Source organism: Tupaia chinensis, unplaced genomic scaffold (assembly GCF_000334495.1).
Source record: "Tupaia chinensis unplaced genomic scaffold, TupChi_1.0 Scaffold145396_1, whole genome shotgun sequence".
Lineage (NCBI taxonomy): Eukaryota > Metazoa > Chordata > Mammalia > Scandentia > Tupaiidae > Tupaia > Tupaia belangeri.
This window is the reverse complement of record NW_006205257.1, coordinates 444077-464262: the sequence shown is the minus strand read 5'-3', so window position 1 is coordinate 464262 and position 20186 is coordinate 444077. Positions and strand designations below refer to the sequence as shown.

General features: G+C 42.1%; 1 pseudogene; it reads left to right on the top strand.

Annotated features, from left to right (window-relative positions):
* Positions 1-17069: 17069 nt before the first annotated feature.
* On the top strand, positions 17070-17538 carry LOC102475392 (ATP synthase F(0) complex subunit C2, mitochondrial pseudogene; annotated as a pseudogene).
* The last annotated feature ends 2648 nt before the right edge of the window (positions 17539-20186 follow it).

Sequence of the window (20186 nt, the reverse complement as noted above, 5' to 3'; positions counted from 1 at the left end):
TCTCCTATGAGTGTATGTACCCTGTGGCAAAAAATTTTTTTTAAAAATGTTGGGACCGGGAACCAGCAGTTAGAGTAATGGCTATGTCGCTGGACTCCCACGTAGTCGACCGTGGTTTGCGTCCCGGACTAGGTGGCTTAAAACTCACGCCGGGCGCGTGTGCATGCGTGCCCAAGATCCCGAGAGGAAAACAGAGGAGAAGGGATTGCGGCGTGACCATCCCCCCTGGGGGGTGATTTCTTGCTTTCTGTCTCTATGTCTCTCTCTGCCTGTCTGGCGAGCGCACGCGCCCTATGGCGAAAAACCTCTCAAAAAAAAAAAAAAAAACTTTAAAAAAAAAGTTGGGACCAGCAGTTGGCGTGATGGCTATGTCGCTGGACTCCCATGTAGTCGACCGCGGTTCACGTCCCAGACCCAGTGGCTTAAACACACACCAGGCACGTGTGCATGCGTGCCCAAGATCCCGAGAGGAGAATGGAGGAGAAGGAATTGAGGCATGGCCATCCCCACCTGGGGGGTGATTTCTCACTTTCTGTCTCTTTGTCTCTCTGTCTCTGTATTTCTGGCGAACGCACGTGCCCTATAGCAAAAACCTCTCAAAAAAAAAAAAAAGTTAACATTAGAGGAGGGAGAGTGATGTATATTCAGGAACTCTCTCTACTCCAGATATTCATTTTCTACTGCTATATAAAAAAATCACCACAAATTTAACAGCTTACAGCACTCTTAAGTTAAACAGATTTGACTTTGGTGTTGATATTTGGGGGATGTCCTGGTTTACTTTTCCCAAATAAAATGCACTCGGCATGTATTAGCTCTGCAGTCATAAGATGGGATTTATCTGTGGGTTTGAAAATACGTGCATGCCTGAACAATGCTACACAAAGACTGCGCAAGAAAATCTGGCTGACATCTTTATACCTAAGTTGTTTCGAGAACAACGAACAGGCCTGATGCCAGCCTGTCCTTCCCCAGACTGTCCCTTCTTCTTCAGGCAAACACTGCTTAGAATTCAAATAAAATTCGCTAACCTTTCCTGTCAAAATAAGTCACTTGTTTTGTCTCTTACCTGTCACAGAGACTATTCTGTGTATCCCAATATCTTTTCTGAAACTGACTTGTAATTTGAAAAAGTTGAAGGCATTTCAATGGTTTAGAGTAATAAAGAAAGATGTTTGAATAGATGATTTGAAAATAAACCTAGAAATGTCATCACCATTGAGGTTGGATCAATTGCGGTGTTTCTATTCACTGAACAGTAATAGTATTGCACCATCTTTGTAAAATTCCAACACAGCATAATGAGACCAATTACTGGGTAAGCTCAGCCCTGAGGAGGCCAAGAGGGCAGATATTCTCGGCAGCTGTCCAGTTCGGAAAGTCTGGAGAACAGATGTCATAAGGGGAGGCTGTTGACAATGCAGAGCTCAGCCAGGAGGCACAAAGTCTAAGGAGTATCCTGGGAAGAGTATAAAATCCTCTTTTTTTTTTTTTTTTTCCTAAAAGAGAAAGTGGAGAAGGCATGGATTTAAAAGTACTTGGCAAATACAAAGCAATTGCAAACCCTTCAACAATTCTGCGAGCTATTCCCCCGTATTCATTCAGCAAATATTTATTGAGCATGGTTTCATCACTGAAGATACAGTGTAGAGCCTGCAGCCCAGTGAGAGTGACAGTCAACCAATAGTCACTCCGATAGTTATAAAAGTGTGACAAATGCTCCAAAGGAAAAGTTCAGGATTAAAGAAAAATATTAGACTAGAGAGCCACAAAAAGATGCTCCAAAGACATGAAATGGTTTTTTTTAATGTTTTATTTTGAAATAATTGTACGTTTACATGCAGTTATAATATAGATCCCATGTACCCTTCACCCTCTACCCCGAAATGGTAACGTCACTGAATTACAGTACAATGTCACAGTCAAGATTTTTTTTTTTTAGGTTTTTGCCATAGGGTGCATGTGCTTGCCGGAGAGAGACAGAGAGGGAAAGTGAGAAATCACCCCTCACAGAGGCTGGCCACATCACAGTCCCTTCTCCTCCATTCTCTGCTCAGAATTTTGGGCATGCACACATACACACACCCACTGTGATTTTTCAAGCTGCTGGGTCCAAGGCTTGAACCATGGGCAAACATGTGGGAGTCCAGCACCTTAGCCACCCCACCACCTGCAGGCCCAAAGATATTGATTTTAATATCATCAATATATAGAAGAGTTAGATCACCACAAGGTACTTCACATTGCCCTTGTATAGTTACATCTCTCTTTTCTTCCTCTTTTTTGCCTCACTCATGGCCACTGGCAAGCACTAACCTGATAGATTTCTATAATTTTTTCATTTCAAGAATGAGAGGGGCCAGCAGGTGGCATGGTGGTTAACAGCTAGCAAAAAAAAAAAAAAAAAAAAAAAAAAATTAATTTTTAAAAAAACACACTTGGGACTGGCAGATGGTGTAATGGTTATGTTGCTGGACTCTCACGTAGTCAACCATGGTTCAAGTCCTGAACCGAGCAGCTTAAACTCACACTGGGCACATGTTTGTGCATGCCCAAAATCCCAAAAGGAGAATGGATAAGAAGAGATTGTGGTGTGGCCATCTACCCCAGGGGGTGATTTCTTGCTTTTTGTCTCTGTCTCTCTCTGTCTCTTCAGTGAGTGCATGTGCCCTATCGCAAAAATCTCTAAAACACACACACATACACACACAAAATTTCCTGAAAATGAAACCAAGTTATTGTATGTGTCAATGGTTTGTTCCTTTGCATTTCTGAGTTGCATTCCATGGTATGGAAGTATTAGTTTGTTTAATCATTCACCTGCTGAAGGGTATTTTAATTATTTCCAGTTGTTGGCTATTATGAACAAAGTTGCTATGAGTATTTGTGTACAGGTTTGTGTGTGAACGGAAGTTTTCATTTCTCTAGGATAAATGCCCAAGAGTACCATTGCTGGTCACATGACAGTTGCATGTTAAGCTCTCTAAGAAACTGCTAAACTTTTTTCCATCGTGCCTGTACCACTTTACATTCCCCCAACAAAATATGACTGATGGGATTTCTGCATCCTTTCAAGAACTTGGTGTTGTCTCTGTGTTTTCTTTTAGCCAATGTGTTAGGTAGGTAGGTATGTAGTGATAGCTCATTGTGGTTTTAAATTTCCCTTTCCCCAATAGCCAATGGTATTAAACATCTTTTCATGTGTGCCATCTGTATATCCTCTTCAATGACAGGTCTGTTAATGGCCTTTGCCCATTTTCTAATTAAATTGTTTGGTTTTTACTGTTCAGTTTTGAGGGTTCTTTGCATATTGTAGGTACTACTGCTTTCTTGGATATATGGTTTCTAAATATTTTCTCCCAGTCTGTAACTCATCCTTTTATCTTCTCCACATGAGATTTAGTAGAACAAATTTTTAATTTTTGGTGCGGTCCAATTCATCAATTTCTCCTTCCACAAGTAGTTCTTTTGGTATCACATCTATGAACATTTTTTTCTAATTCTAGATCTTGAAGATATTCCCCTATGCTTTTAAAAAATATTTTATAGCTGGGCCAGCAGGTGGCATGATAGTTAAGATGCTGGACTCCCACATGGCAGACCACAGTTCAAGTTCCAGACTTAGTAGCTTGCTTTTCCCACTCTCCCTCCCTCCCTCTCTCTCTCTCTCTCTTTATCTCTCTCTGGTCAAATTGAATAATAATTCATTTAATTTAATTAATAATTCCTTTTTAAATGGTTTATAGCTTTATATTTTACATTTAATTCCATGATAAATTGCTTCATTACTTGTTGAAAAAGGAATCTGGCTCCCTGCCTTAAATGGCTTTAGTACCTTTGTCAAAAATAAGTTGGGGGCCAGTCGGTGATGAGATGATTGGGACAGCTGGGTCCTGCATGACCATGATTCAAGTCCTAGACCTAGCAGCTTGAAAAGGCATGCCAGGCACTTTTGTATACATGCCCAAAATCCCAAGAGAAGAATGAAAAAGAAGAAATTGCAACATGGTCATCACTACAGGGTGTGCTTTCTCACTTTCCCTCTCTCTCCAGCAAGCACACACACCTTACAGTAAATTAAAATAAGTTGGGCATTTTTCTACGGGTTTATTTATAAGTTATCTATTTTGTTCCATTGATATATGTGTTCACCTCTTGCCAATACTACACTGTCTTGATAACTATAGCTATATGGTAGCTATCAGAGTGATTCCTCCATTACTCTTTTTTTTATTATTTATTTAAGTTTATTTATTATTATCGCTTTCTAATTTGACCAGAAAGAGAAAGTGAGAAAGAAAGCCTCTGGTCCAGGACTCGAACTGTGGTTGGCCATGAGGGAATCCAGCGCCTTAACCACCATGCCACCTGCTGACCCCTCCATTACTCTTTTTTAAAGTGTTTTAGCTGTCCTAGAGCCTGTGTCTTTCCACATAAATTTTAGAATAAGTTTGTCTAGTCTCACTGTAAATAAGACTAGATCTTGCTGGGATTTTTATAGGAGTTGCTTTAAACCGATAGATCGATTTGGAGAGAACCAGCATCTCTGTTATGCTCCAATCCATGAACAGTGTCTCTCCATTTATATAGGTCTCCTTTGATTTCTCTCATCAACATTTTGTGATTTGCAGTATACAGAGCATGTACATGTTTCCTTAAGTCTGAATCTAAGACTTTCATTTTCTTTGGAATGACTGTAACTGGTACTGTGCTTTTAATTTTCATTCCCACATTGTCAAAATATAGAAATGCGATTGATCTTTGTGCACTGGACTTATATCTTGCAATCTTGTTGAACTTACTAATTCTAGAAAGTAATCTTTTTAGATTATTTGGTATTGACTATGTAGATAATCATGTCATCTGCAAATAGGTAGAGTTTTATTTCCTCCTTTCCAATCTGTATGCTTTTTATTTCTCTTTCTTTCTGTATTGCTAGAACTTCCAGTACTACATTTAATAAGAATGGTGAAAGTGTACATCCTTGCCTTGTTCTTGAGCTTAGGAAGAAAGCATTCAGTCTTTTCCCATTAAATATGTTAGCTGCAGGTTTTTGTAGTTGTTCTTTACAGCATAGGGAAAGGTATTCTCTATTCCCACTTTGTTGATAGGTTTTTTAATCATGAATGGGTTTAATTTTGTCAGATGATTTTTTCTTGTTTCAACTGATCATTTTTCTTTAGCTTGTTGACATGATGGATTACACTGATTGATTTTCAAATGCTGAACCAAACTTTCATACCTGGTATAATTCCCACTTGGTCATGGTGTGTAATTCTTTTTAAACATTACTGAATTTGATTTGCTAGAATTTTGTTGAGGATTTATGTATCTAAGTAAGTGAGAAATCTTACACTATAATTTTTCACTTTTGGTCAGGGGCTGCGCATGTGTGTGGGGGAGTGTTTTGTCTTGTTTTTATAATTGTTTTATTTAACTTTATGTATTTATGTATTTATTTATTTTAATAAATAAATACATAAATACATAAAGAGAGAGTGAAAGAGGGAGAGAGGGAAAGTGAGAAAGCAAGCCGCCAGGTCTGGGACTCGAACCACAGTAGGCCATGTGGGAGTCCAGTGCCCTTAACCACCACGCCACCTGCTGGAACTTGTTTTATACTCTGGTTAGGCAATAGGGAATAACAGCCTCAAAACACGAGTGGGCGGGGGGAGCCAGCAGGTGGTACGGTGGTTAAGGGTGCTGACTTCCACATGGCTGATCAGCCCTGTTTTGTACTCTCTTTGTCTGGTAGGGCAAAGAATAGGTTTTGAGGAATTGGCCAATTTCTTCTAAGTTGTTAAATTTATGAGATAAAGTTGCTTTTAGTACCCCTTTATTATCCATCTAATGGGTACAAGACCAGTTGTAATATCTCCTGTTTCATTTTTGATATTAGTAAATTTATATCATCTCTTTTTTTTTGGTCACTATTGTTAGAGGTTTATAAACTTTATTAATTTTTTAAGAACCAATTTTTTTCCCTCTGTTGATTTTTCTCTATTGTTTTCGATTTCATTGATCTCTACTCTTTGTTATTTTCTTTATTTTGCTCACTTTGGGCTTGTTTTGTTCTTTTTCTAGTTTATTGAGGTTGATTTGCACCACTGTAAGCATTTAGTGCTATAAATCATCTCAGCACTACCTTCATTATACTTAACATTCTGATAAGTGGTACTTTCATTTTTATTCTGTTCTAGGTTTGGGGGGGTTTTTTTTGTTTTTTTGTTTGTTTGTTTGTTTTTTGCTTTTGAGATGATGAAGTAAAGTTTAAGCTGAGACTTGGATGATAAGCTAGCCAAGAGAAATGGAGAATAAAGAGGGCATTAATTCAGGGGACTGGAACCACATCACCTAATCCTCTCTTGATACCTAACAAAGTGAATTTGAACTCCTTAAAGAGCTACTGCTCTTAGTTTCAAGAAACAAACCAGTACGGACTCCTAATAGCACATAACACAGGCACCTAAAATACCACAACTTCAAAAACTGGTGGACCATCCACACAGATGGTAGCATATCATTTGTCTGGGTATGCAACCTGTATAGTAGTCACTTAGGCCCCAAGCTCAGAAAGGCCTCACATTTGGTTTAACTGCACTGTCATTTTCTTGAAAGTCTTTTCTTCTTTTTTAATTTGCCAGCAGGCATGTGCATTTCTTGGAGACAGACAGAAAGAGGGAAAGAAGGGGAAAGGCGAGAAAGCACCCCCTATGGGGCATGATTATGCCACAATCCTTTCTCCTCCATCTCTCCTACTCTTTGAGACTCTGGGCACATATGCACATATACCCGGCATATGTTTTTTAAGTCATTGGGTCTAGGATTCAAACTGTGAGGTTGGCCAAGTGGGATCCAGGTCACAGTACCACCAGGCCACCATCTGGCCCTTGAAATTCTTAATAATTTAATCTTTTTTCTTTTTCTTTCTTTTTTTTTTTTTTTTTTTTGAGAGGTTTTTGCTACAGGGTGTGTGCGCTCACTAGAGAGACAGAAAGAGACAGAGAGACAGAAAGTGAAAAGTCACCATCCACAGGGGGATGGCCACACCACAATCCCTTCTTTTCCATTCTTCTCTCAGGATCTTGGGCACACACTCACTCATGCCTGGAGTGAGTTTAAGCCACCGGGTCCAGGACTTGAACCGCAGTCAACTACATGGGAGTCCAGCGACATAGCCATTACACCAACTGCTGGTCCCCCAATAATTTAATCTTTTAATGGAGAAATCACATGAGACAACTAGGCAAGGAATGAGCAGAGGCAATACATGTAATATCTTTGCCCACCATTTTCCACTCCTAAAATTGCATTTTCCACTCTCAACTCAAAGCTAAAAGTATTCTTTAAAGACTTAAAAATGGACACTGTACATCCCAGTGGTCAAAGCTTAGTGCTTGAATATAACTCTAAAGTTCAGTTCGCTACAGAACTTTCCCCAGGTAGACTTTCCTATGTTCCAAGGCAGTGTAAATTTAAAACAGTAAAGATTCTTAAATTATTATGAAAATAATGTAAAATCAACTCCAACACGCTGAAAATGAAAACTTCGCTTTCTCTTACATTTCAACCTCATTCCAAATATCAGCAAAGAAGATAGTCAAACATATAAAACTAGATGGCAGTGTTTGCTTGCCTTTTCAGGCCACAAATGAAAGTCACACTGCTGTCTTTTCAAAAGTTAAAAATAATCAGGAATCAAGAGAGAAAACTCTTATGAATTGATAGTTTCGTTTTGTCTATAAATTCCAAGTAGTGTGAAAATGAGTACATTTTTTAAGAAGTATTTCATTGAACTTTATTTATATTTATTTATTTTAATTTGAACAAAGAGGGACAGTGCGGGGGGAGGGGGAGTGAAAAAGCAAGCAGCCAGGTCTGGGGCTCAAACCACAGTTGGCCATGTGGGAGTCCAGTGCCCTTAACCACCACACCACCTACCAGCCCCAGTACATACTTTAAAAAAAAAAAAAAGAAGAAATTCAGTTTGCCTAAATTAAGTACAAGCTCAGGAGTTTTGTTTTGTTTTGTTTTGGGGGAGGGAGTTCCTGTTTGTTTTGGTTTTAGGTTTTTATTATAGGGTACGTGCACTCCCTGGAGAGGAGAGAGACAGAGATTGAGAGAGAGGGAAAGTAAATCACCCCTAGTGGGGATGGCCATGCCACAATCCCTTCTCCATACTTTGGGCATGCAAACACTCATGTCCAGCATGATTCTCAAGCCACCTGGTCTGAGACTCAAACCACAGTTGGCCACGTGGGAGTCTAGCACCCCAACCACCATGCCACCTCGTGGCCCCCACGTTCAGGAGCAATACTTGCTTAGATATAAGAGAAGGGAAAGCTCCACTAGATCAAGGGTTTTTTTTTTGAGAGAGAGTTTTTTTACTGTAGGGCGCGTGCGCTCGCCAGAAAGACAGAGAGAGACAGAGAGATAGAAAGCGAGAAATCACCCTCCCCCCAGGGGGGACGGCCACGCCTCAATCCCTTCTCCTCCATTCTCCTCTCGGGATCTTGGGCACGCATGCACATGTGCCCGACGTGAGTTTAAGCCACCAGGTCCGGGACTCGAACCATGGTCGACTACGTGGGAGTCCAGCAACATAGCCATTACACCAAATGCTGGTGCCTAGATCAAGGGGATTTTTACTAAATTCATCATGGATCTTGTAAGGACCCAGGGCAGAAAGCAGAAACTAAATTAAGTATTGATGGTTACCCTGTTCCCACACTGGAGGTACCTCTAGCTCATTAGCAAGCCAGGCCAGGGTTACTCCCATATAAAACTCTATTCCCCTGCAGTCAGTCAAGCAGTCACCTCCTCCAGAATGGATACCCAGAGATCTCCAGAGAAAACCAGTGGTCCAGAAGCTCTTCTGGCCTAGATCTCTGCTTTGAGTTCCCACCCAAAGGGTCTGATTTATATTTATCACTACTGCATGAAATTCAAGCAGTTATTTGAGAAATAGAATAACATTAGTTTTCTATAGCTTCTTTTAGTTAACCAACATTTTCATATGCATCATCTCATTTAATTTTTCCAATGCTATAAGGCAATTATTAATACCCTCATTTTATGGGGCCAGCGGGTAGTGTGGTGGCTAAGGCACTAGACTCCCACATGTCTGACTACAGTTCAAGTCCTGGATCTGGTGGCTTGCTTTCTCACTCTCCCTTTTTCTTTATCTCTCTGGTGAGTGCATATGACCTATAGCAAATAAAATAATAATAACAAATAAATAAATGAATAAATTAAAATCCTCATTTTACAAATGAGGTACTGGGACCAGCAGATGGCATAATGGTTGCATTGCTGAACTCCCACAGGGCTGACCATAGTTCGAGTCCTAGACCTGGGAGCTTAAGGGTACACACCGGGCATGTGGGCATACGTGCCCAGGATCCCAAGAGGAGAATGAAGGAAAGGAGATTGCAGCATGGTCAACCCCTCTGGGGGTGATTTCTCACTTTCTGTCTTTTTGTCTCTGTCTCTCCGGTGAGCGTATGCACCCTACAGCAAAAATCTCTAAAAAAGAAAAGAAAAAATGAGTTCCTAAGGTTGAGAATTACTGAATACCTTTCAAAAGATCACAATTAACAGAGCTAGATAGAGTTCAACTCTTCTTCTTGGCTCTGAATTCAGGGAGCTTTTCATCTTACAATATTTAGTTGACAAAATACTGGGCTGTAAGAAAAGTCATGATGTATTTTTCTATGCAAAAATGCATTGCGACTTTTCAGATGACCCCATAATTGAGTATCATACCATACCCCTAAGATTAGCTCCAGCTTCAGTCACAACCCCTGCATCCGCCCCACCCGATTACAATCCCATCACCCTATTCTTCCCAAATTGTTCATATATTGTCTCTCTCCTTCTTTCTCCCTTAATACCTAACAAGATGAATACATGCTCATTTGGACCATTTCTTCCAGTGTATATATCCCACTGGGATAGGTGCATGGTCTCATTCACCACTGAATCCCCAGCATCTACAGCAGAGTCTGGAACATGGCAGGCATGCAATAAAAATCAAATGAACAAATGAATGAAAGATTTCTGGAGTATGAGTCATGTTCAAAGGTCTCAAAACCTATAGCATGCCTAGGAAAGCCATATGGAGCATTAGAATATAATGCACTAAACAAGAAATGGAAAATTATTTGCTGACAATAACATGTTTGTTGATGTGCTTGATTGAGACAATATACAGTGTACTCTGGATGGAAAATCTCATTTTGTATGCTGTAATGATGTACAGTGAATGAATGCAAATAAATAAATTGAAATAAAAAAAGAATATAATGCACTTTTTAGACTTAGGGTTGAATTCAGAAATCAATCCAATATTAATAACTTCCAATGAAGCTGGTCTTTCAGAAGACCTGGCATCCTCAGTTCTGGCATCATCACTACATCATATCTGGCTCCAGGGGAATCGTGAGAAAATAACAAGATATCTTTGACTTTTTTCACATATGGATATAAAGATGATACTCTTGTCAAATTAAAACATACACATTCGCACACACATACAGGCCCTTATTAAGGACCTTTAGTACTTACAAAAGAATAATTTGATATAGTGAGACATTAAAAAGTAACTTGATAGCAGGGACTCTGATTAAGGAGTTTAAAAGTGGGTTAGAGAGTGGGGCCAGCAGGTGGCATGGTGGTTAAGGCTCTGGACTACCACATAGCTGACCGTGGTTTGAGTCCCAGACCTGGCCACTTGAAAATCACACTGGACACATGTGCATGCGTGCCCAAAATCCCAGGAGAAGAATGGAGGAGAAGAGACTATGGCAGGACCAGCAGTTCGCATAATGGCTATGTCGCTGAACTCCCATGTAGTCAACTGTGGTTTGAGTCCCAGACCTGGTGGCTTAAACACACTGGGCACGTATGCGTGCATGCCCAAGATCCCGAGAGGAGAATGGAGGAGAAGGGATTACAGTGTGGCCATCCCCCCTGGGAAGGTTATTTCTTGCTTTCTGTCTCTCTGTCTTTCTGGAGAGTGCACACCCCCTATAGCAAAAACCTCTCCCAAAAAAAAAAAAAGAGAGAGAGAGAGAGAGACTATGGCACAGCCATCCGGGATGGTTTCTCACTTTTCCTCTCGTTTTCTTTCTCTGTCTCTCTGTGGTGAGTGCATGTACCCTATGGCAAAGAGAAAAAAAAAAAAAAAACCTTAAAAAAAATAAGTTAGAGGAAAAACCTAATGAAGAGGTAAGCAAAGCAAAGAGAAAAAGATATAAGTAACAATTCAAGATAAAATATCATCACAATGTGTCTAAAGATGTGTTGCCAGGGAACCAGCAGTTAGCGTAATGGCTATGTCGCTGAACTCCCATGTAGTCAACCACGGTTCGAGCCCCGGACCCAGTGGCTTAAACTCATGCGGTGCACACATGTATGTATGCCCAAGATCCTGAGGGGAGAATGGAGGAGAAGGGATTGCGGCATGGCCATCCCCCCGGGGGGTGATTTCTCACTTTCTGTTGAGCATATGCGACCTCTACAAATAAGTAAATAAATATGTGTTGCCAAATTGAATATGAACAAATGATTTGGTATTTCTTAAAAATCACTATAGGAAAGAAAAAAAAAATCACAAGAAGGAAAATACTGGAAGCTGTGCTGGAAAGGAAAGACTTCAAGGAAGACAGAAGATGAATTTGAAGTTCCCAAGGAGCCAAAAAGGTCATGAACACTTGAGTAAACTAGTTTTGCTAAAGAGACCATGGTTTAGTGGGTAATCAGAAAGAACACTCAACACAGAATGAGGTCAACTCGCTGAAGATCATTAATGCCCAGATTAGAAGTCTGAGATTTATTTTACAGGCAATGAGAGCCACTTAAAGGTTTAATGAAGGTCTTCAGAATACTGTGTTTTAGAACATTATTCCTGCATAGTGTGAGCCCAGATGGGAGGAAGCTATCATTAAACCTCTCAGTTTCCCTCTCAGGAGCTTTTGCTTCTTCAATTTTGGTTTTCTTTCTTTCTTTTTTTTTTTTTTTTTTGGAGAGGTTTTTGTTATAGGGCACATGAGCTTGCTAGAAAGACAGAGAGACAGAAAGCGAAATCACTCCCCAGGGGGGATGGACACGCCGCAATCCCTTCTACGCTGCAATCCCTTCTCCTCCATTCTCCTCTCGGGATCTTGGGCATGCACACACACACACCCAGCATGAGTTTAAGCCACTGGGTCCAGGATTTGAACCATGGTCGACTACATGGGAGTCCAGCAACATAGCCATTATACCAACTGCTGGTCCCTGGTTTTCTTTTTTTTTTAAACAAAAAATTTTTATTAAGTTTTTTACCATAGGGCACATGCACTCACTGGAGAGAGAGACAGAGATAGAGGAAAAGTGAGAAATCACCCCTCAGGGAGGATGGCCACACTGCAATCTTCTCCATTCTCCCCCTGGGATTTTGGGCAGGCACACACATGCCCGACATGATCCTCAAGCTACAGGGTCTGGGACTCAAACCATGGTCGACCATGTGGGAGCCCAGTGACTGAACCACCACACCAAATGCTGGCCCCTTTAACATAAATTTTGAGAACAGAGTTCTCAACCCTAGTTTCTGGATGAACATCTCCTAGACATTCCCAGCTACACACACTTTGTTTAATTGGAAGAGGCCACAGATAACCAAATCACAAGCTGATACTCAAGCCCTCCTTCTTGATGAGTCTAATAAATGAGATAAGGCTTCTCTCAGCCTGAAGCCAATGGCTAAGCAGGAGGAAGCTACACTTTGCTCCATCCTTCCCTCGATCCAGACAAAATGCCAGTATTTCTAGGCCTCCTCATGTTGTTCCAAACAGATCCATTTATTAAAACACAAAAGAAAAATTTAAGACAAGGCCTCGCTATGCTGGGATCCTCCTTCTGCATCCGGAGTAGCTGGGACTACAGGTGCCCGGGCTGGGCACTGAACCTAAGCCACCCACATGGCCTCAGCCTGCCAAATAGGAATATCTACCAGCATACACGGTCACAGCTGAGTCTATTTTTATTTTTAAGAATTATTTCTTAGGGAACCAGCAGTTAGTGTAATGGCTATGTCGCTGGACTCCCACGTAGTCGACCACGGTTCGCGTCCCAGACCCGGTGGCTTAAAACTCACTCCGGGCGCGTGTGCGTGCGTGCCCAAGATCCCGAGAGGAGAATGGAGGAGAAGGGATTGCGGCGTGGCCATCCCCCCTGGGGGGTGATTTCTCGCTTTCTGTCTCTAATGTCTCTCTCTGTCTGTCTGGCGAGCGCACGCGCCCTATAGCGAAAATCTCTCCAAAAAAAAAAGAATTATTTTTTAATGTAATTTTTTTTTAAATTAACAATGGAGCATGTGCTCTCACCAGAGAGACACAGCGAGAGAGCAAGGCCGGGAGAAAGCAAGCCACCAGGTCCGGGACTCAAATTGTGGTCAGTCATGCGGGGGAGTCCAGTGCCTTAACCACCATGCCACCTGCTGGCCCCAGTTGGGTCTATTTGCTAAATGTTTTATGAGATCCATCAGCATAATGTCAAGACCCTGCTGCTGTTCTCTACCCTTTCCTTGTACTGCCATCCGTGCTTATGCTCTTAGGTCCTAAGACTTCAGGGCAGCTGACTCTTTTGCATCACCTTTCTTTGTGACAGCAATGGTCGTCTCTTTACAACCTAGACAAGACCAGTTATTTGTGTCTTAATCTGTACTCTACCTTTTAGGGCTTCATCCTCTAGAGCAAATGCTACAGAAAGAAGACTAAAATGCTATTGCTGTTTTGTGATCACAAGAAATCATTTCTACTCGTCAAAGCCCAGTAAGTGTGGGGCAAGTCTAGGCAGGCTATCTGCTCCCCAGCACAGCATTCTACAAAACTGCATCTTCAGAACAGTTTGAAACACACCCACTGCCATGCAGTGTTTGACATAAAATACACCCACCAGCAGAAAATGAGGAGAATGCAACTCAAACACTTCACTCTCAAACTTGCCAATATCTCAAATAAAATCCTTTGGGAAAAAGAAGTTAATATTTTGGAAGGAGGAGTGTCTTATGTACCAGGCCTTCTTCTAAGCAGTTTTCATCTATTATTCATATTCATTTCATTTTCAAAATAACCCTTTTACATGGTTCTAGACCCCCCACCCTTTGTTTTTTTGACAAAGAGATTTTTGCTATAGGGCATGTGTGTTCACCAGAGATACAAAGAGAGACAGAGAGACAGAAAGCAAGAAATCACCCCCTAGGGGGATGGCCATGCCACAGTTCCTTCTCCTCCACTCTCCTCTCCAGATTTTGGGCATGCATACACACATGTCCGGAGTGAATTTCACATCTGGAGTGAGTTTCAAGCCACAAGTCTGGGATTTGAACCATAGTCAACTGTGTGGGAGTCCAGTCCTATTATGCCACCTGCTGGTCCCTCTCTATTTTTTAAAAATTTGCTACAGAGCATGAGTGCTCACCAGAGAGAGAGAGAAAGAGAAAGCATCCCCCAATGGGCCTGGTCACTCCACAATTCTTTCTCCTCTATTTTTCTATCTCATTGGGACTTGAGGCATGAACACACACATGTCTGGTGTGTTTTTCAAGCCACTAGGACTAGGATTTGAACCACTCAGTCTGCTATGTGAGATCTAGCTCCATTAACTGCCAGGCCATGGGACTAGCCCCATTTTATATATGAATATACTAAGATTAAAGAAGGTTAAGGAACGTGGCCAAAGTTATCTAAAATGTAGTAGTGGACTCAGGATTCTATAATAGTTGAACCCGGCTTTCGTTGGATGGCCCAACCCACCTTGCCTTCACACGGGCTTGAGGCTCGGAACAGTCTAACCTCAGACTATATCTCCTATTTAATGTACAGTTTCACATCTTTTATTTTGTTACATGTAAATCAAAGTTGTTTCTCTAATATAATTTCACTGTTTCAAAAAGTAACCGTAGAAAGCCAATCAGCAGTAATGGCTAAAGATGAACATACGTGTACCTGACAATCTAGCAATTCTACTCCTGGGTAAATACCCAACAGAAATATGCATATATGTTCACAAAAGACAGGAAAATGTTCATAACAGCACTACTCACAGCAGCCAAAACCAAAATAACTCAAATGTCCATCTATAATGGAATGAATAAGTATTTATACAGGAAACATAAATAGCAATGAGAATGAACAAATCCCAGCTCTAAAAATAGGTTATGAATCTCACAAACATAATGTTGATAAAAAGAAAGAGGGTACACACACGTACACACACACACACACACACACACACACAGAAGTACATAGCTTGATTCTATTTATATGAGCTCGAAAACAAGCAAAACGGGGCCAGCTGTGGCACGGTGGTTAAGGCTGTTGGATCCCACATGGCTGACTATGCAGTTTGAGTCTCAGACCCGGTTTGAAAAACATGCTAAGGGTGGTTAAGGCTGTTGGATCCCTGGCTATGTCACTGGACTCCCACGTAGTCGACCACAGTTCGAGTCCCAGACCCGGCGGTTTAAACTCACGCCGGGCACATATGCGTGCGTGCCCAAGATCCCGAGAGGAGAATGGAGGAGAAGGGACTGCGGGATGGCCATCCCCCCTGGGGGGGGGGGTGATTTCTCTCTCTCTGTCTCTCTCCGTCTGGCTGGTGAGCGCACGCGCCCTATAGCGAAAACCTCTCCAAAAAGAAAAAAAACATGCTAAGCATGTGTGCATACATGCCCAGGATCCCAAAAAAGACAGGGAAGGAGAAGGGATTAAGGGATTATGGTATGGTTATTCCCCCCCTCGGGGAGGGGGGCTTTTCACTTTCCCTATCTCTCTCTCTCTTTTTTTTTTTTTTTTGGAGAGATTTTCGCTATAGGGCGCGTGCACTCGCCAGACAGACAGAGACACAGAAACAGAAAGCAAGAAATCACCCTCCAGGGGGGATGGTCACACCGCAATCCCTTCTCCTCCATTCTCCTCTCAGGATCTTGGGCACGCACGCACACGCGCCCGGCGTGAGTTTTAAGCCACCAGGTCTGGGACACAAACCACAGTCGACTACATGGGAGTCCAGCGACATAGCCATTACACTAACTGCTGGTTCCCAACTATCTCTCTCTCTTTCTCTCTCTGTCTCTCCCCAGTGAGTGCATGTGCCTTACAGCCCCCTACCCCCCCCCAAAAAAAAAGAAGACCAAAACTAATTGCTAAAACTTAATCTGGCTGGGGATCGTGGAAAGCAGATGTGAAGGGAAGGAAGGACTTGAATTGCAGTTGTCTACATGCAGTTGTCTACATGGGAGTCCAGCAAGGGAACCATTATACTGTCTACTGGTCCCATAAAATATCATTAAAGTACTGAAACAAACAAACAAACAACCTGTAAGTATATATCCAGTAAAAGATAGAACCGAGAATGGACCAGCAGTTAGTATATATATATATATAAACTTTGTTCACTCTTACCATATAAACTTTGTTCACTCTTACCATTGAGTACTTGTCTAATATTTTATTTTTTTAAAGGGGTTTTAGTTTAGTTTTGGGTTTTTTCTTTTTTTTGCCTTAGGGCATGTGCACTTGCTGGAGAGAAACAGAATGACAATGAGAGTGAAAGTGAGAAATCACCCCCCAGAGGGGATGGCCATGTCACAATCCCTTCTCCATTCTCCCCCCAGGATTTTGGGCATGCACACACATGTACCTGGTGATTCTCAAGGCACCAGGTCTGGGACTCAAACCACAGGTGGCCATGTAGAAGTCCAGCTCCTTAACGACCATGCCACCTGCTGATTCCCATGTCTAATATTTAAATACATGATGTGTGATGAAATGGGAATGGGAAGCAAGCAGGTAGCACTTTTGCTACGTACTAAAGAATGGCTGTCTCAAGGAAAAGTCATTCTGTGATTATTTGAGTTGTAAGATGACCTAGTCAGTCTTTTGATAGGACCTCATGTTTACTGAAAAGAACAACTAACTGTGGTTAATCTGATCTTAGGTTTTTGGCACACGTTTTCTCAAAAATGAACGAAGTACCCCCACCCTTCTCTCTCTCTTTTCTGCACTGGGAACAGCTCTCCTGCCACACCCTCTCACCCCCTGAAAATGTACATCTGCTCCAAGCTTATTTCTACCCCCTCCCTGGTCAGGAGCACCTCTCAGCTGCTGAAACAACCACTGTCTGCAGTGTTGCTAAAACAACCAGAGACACTGACAGATGAGAGCCTTGGCAGTTTGGCAGTCTCACGTCCCCTGACCTCACTTGTCCCTTGCAGAAGCTTCCACACCAGCACAATTTCAAGGGACATTGACACAGCAGCCAAGTTCACTGGGGCCTGCCATGACTGAGGCAGGTGGCTCTGGGGCTGCGATGGGACTATGATTGGAAGCTTCATCATTGGTTATGCCAGGAACCCTTCTCTGAAGCAACGCAGCTCCTCTCCTAAGCCATTCTGGGCTTTGCCTCTCAGAGGCCATGGGGCGCTTTTGCCTGATGGTGGCCTTTTGCATCCTCTTTACCATGAGAAGGAGTCATCTGCACCTCCTATAATTTTGTTCCCCATGTCTCCTTACTCTTGTATGTTTCTTCTCCTATACCTCCCCAAGCAGCCTGGGAAAAGTGGTTGGCTCAGGGGTTGACAGAGTAAAGTCAAATAAATACTCTATCAATAAGGAAAAAAATTAATTAAGAAACTGTATGACTTCAAGGAAAACAACTGACAGTATTTGTTGAAAATGATAAAATTCATGCTTTCAGTCAAAATTATTTTATAAGATTTAAGCTCAGCACAATGAGTTTGACAGCTTCCAAATATTTAAGACTTTCTTAATAGGTCAGTGGCAGTACTTTTTGTTTGTTTTTTTAATAATTGTAAGGGCATGTGCACTTGCCAGAGAGAGACCAAGAGAGGGAGCAAGCATGCACCCAATGGGGTGCGGTCACAAAACAATCATCCATTTCTCGGGACTAGCTGTTAGCGTAATGGCTATGTCGCTGGACTCCCATGTAGTTGACCGCAGTTCAAGTCCCGGACCCAGTGGCTTAAACTCACACCGGGCGCGTGTGCGTGCGTGCCCAAGATCCCGAGAGGAGAATGGAGGAGGGATTGCGGCATGGCCATCCCCCCTGGGGGGTGATTTCTCACTTTCTGTCTCTCTCTGTCTTTCTGGTACGTGCACACGCCCTACAGCACACACACACAAAAAAAACTCTCAAAAAACAATTAAATTAAATTAAAAATAGAGAAATCATCCATTTCTCTATTCCATCAGGATTTGGGACACACACACACACACACACACACACAGCAAATGATACTATTAACCATTGTGTTTTGTTCTGGATTTTGCTTTTGGTTTTATTTTTCATATAATGAAATGTATCAATCTGGAAGATCTGCAGACTCGGTGAGAAAGATTAGTGGTGACTTGGGGCAGGAGCAAGCGATGAAGCAGGAACTGGGGGTGACTGCTAATGTGTTATGGGGTTTCATGTTGGTGTGTTGAAAATGCTCTCACATTAGATTGTGGAGATGATTATACGATGCTGTAAATATATTAAGAACTACGGCACCGTATACTTTAAATGAGTATGTGCCATGGTGGTTAAGGGACTGGACTCCCATATGGCCAATCACAGTCTGAGTCCTGGGCCTGGCAGCTTGTTTTCTCACTTTCCCTCTCTCTATAGTCAAATAAATAAATAAATAACAAAATTAAGTGAAATCATTTTTTTAAAAAAAGAGTATGTGAAATATATCTCCAAAAAAGGCTATAAAATTATACCTCTACCACCGACATAATATTATAACATCTGGAACTTAATGTGAAAAAAAAAGAAAGAAAGAAAAAGAAAAAAACAGGTTGCTAACCCATAGGCCACGATTGACTGACCCATTTTGCTCATGTATAAGTCTCAGTCTAGAATACCTTTGGTGCCCAGTTCAGTCAAACTACTACTTTTTGTTCCTCCAACATGCCCTCTTGTTTTTTTGTTTTTTGGGGGTTTTTTTGAGAGATTTTTGCTATAGGGTGCATGTGCTTGCCAGAAAGACAGAGAGAGACAGACAGACAGAAAGCGAGAAATCACCCCCCAGGGGGGATGGCCACGCCGCAATCCCTTCTCCTCCTTTCTCCTCTCAGGATCTTGGGCATACACGCACACGCACCCGGCGTGAGTTTAAGCCACCGGGTATGGGACTCAAACCACAGTCGACTACATGGGAGTCCAGCAACATAGCCATTATGCCACCTGCTGGTCCCTAACATGACCTCTTTTTATCTGTGCATCAAAACCATTTTCTTTGCAGTTAAAAATGTGTCCACATGGCCAACCAAGGTTCGAGTCCCAGACCTGGTAGCTTGAAAATCACACCAGGCACATGTGCATGTGCCCAAAATCCCAAAAGGAGAAGGAACTGCAGTATGGCCATCCCACAGGGGGTGATTTCTCACTTTTGCATTCTGTCTCTCTTTGTCTTTCTCCCATGAGCATATGTGCCCTATGGCAAAAATAAAAACAAACAAACAAACCAAAAAGCCTCTATTATTCTTGACAGACTCTGACGTTTTGGTCCTCCTGCCCGATTAGCCAGGACCACAGGTGTGCACCACCATGCCTGGCCTGCTTAAGTGAGGAAGGGAGCTGAATCCAGGCCTCTCAGGAGGCCTCAGCCACTGCACAAAAGCATCCTCCCACGCACCCTGCACCACTTTGGTTGGGCCCTATAGTAAAACTGTGTCAGTAGAGAGTTTTCCCTAAGTTTAGACTCTGAAATAAAAGGCAAAATGTGTATCTACCTGATGGGTCATTGGCAAAGGCTAGCCTCAAAAAACAGCAAGAACCTTCTCCTAGTCCAGTCTGGATTGCCCCCATCTGGACGAGATAAGAAATTCCTAAAGAAAAGATACAGTTTGGGGACCAGCAGTTAGCATAATGACTATGTGGATGAACTCTCGTGTAGTTGACCATGGTTCGAGTCCCGGACCCAGTGGCTTAAACTCATGCCGGGCACGTGTACATGAATGCCCAAGATCCTGAGAGAAGAAAGGAGGAGAAGGGACTGCGGCATGGCCATCCCTCCTGGGGGGTGATTTCATGCACCTTATAGCAAAAAACTCTAAAAAAAAAAGAGAGAGAGAGAGAAAGAGAACCCCAAATGGAGCATGGTCAAGCTATAATCCTTTTTCCTCCAGTAC